Source organism: Echinops telfairi, unplaced genomic scaffold (assembly GCF_000313985.2).
Source record: "Echinops telfairi isolate 266 unplaced genomic scaffold, ASM31398v2 ScPeMD7_7416;HRSCAF=8454, whole genome shotgun sequence".
Classification (NCBI taxonomy): Eukaryota; Metazoa; Chordata; class Mammalia; order Afrosoricida; family Tenrecidae; genus Echinops; species Echinops telfairi.
The window spans coordinates 2,607,197-2,608,152 of NW_022111316.1; positions in this window are offsets into that span (position 1 = coordinate 2,607,197).

Below are 956 nucleotides of genomic sequence, written 5' to 3' on the forward strand. Positions count from 1 at the left end.
CTTCCTTTCCCCCTACCACCCCCTCTCCCCTGCCCCCCCAACTGTTGGTCCCGTTGTTTTCTCCTCCAGATAATTCCTCCAGCCTATCTTATTTTGACAGACCTGCGGAGATAATAACATGCACAAGACAGAGCAAAACAAAGCAACAAGAGAAAACAAAACAACAGCAAACCAAAAAGCGAATGACAAAAAAAGCACAACAACAACAAAAAAGAAAAGACTGTACTTAGTTCAAGGACTGTTTGTTGGCCTTTAGGAGTGTTTTCCCGTTGAGTCTGATGGGGTGCCAAGCCCTGGCCCCAAAGTCTATTTTTGATATTTCCCGGGGACTTCGTTGCTCTGTTCCCCTTAGCATTTTGCCTCAGTGTGGTGGGGTCAGATTGGGCGCAATTCCCACACCATGTCTCCAGTGTTGTCCCCTGTAGGGCTATGGGTCAGTGAGGGATGTCTTGTCTCATAGTGGGGCTGGCCCTATGGTCCTCTCTGTACTTTGACTGCTCTGAGTGGGAATATTGTCCTCAAGGCTTGGTGGGCCAGGATGTGCTCCACTCTCTCTTCCTCGCCCTTCATTTGTTCCCATGTGCTCTGATCAGACATGTCCCTCTCCCTAATCCAATCGATGGTCAGAGTGGATTCACTGGAGGCTTAATCCACTGGGGATCCTGCAAATGGGTTTGGGGTTCCTCTGTCATTCATAGCCTTATGATTTGTGAGGCGGGTGTAGCATTCCTAGTCATGTTTGGTCCAAGGGCAACTAAGGGGAATTATTGAGAGTTGATCAATGTGCAAAAGGACAAATACAATATGAGTCCATTGAGGTAAGCTTTTAAAAAAAATGCAAAAGGGACATAGGGGAAAAGCTACTGTATACAAACATTCCTGGGGTGAGGACCAGGTAATATGGCAGGGACTGGATCAAATACAGGGATTCACATGGTAGACAACTAAAAAGGAGG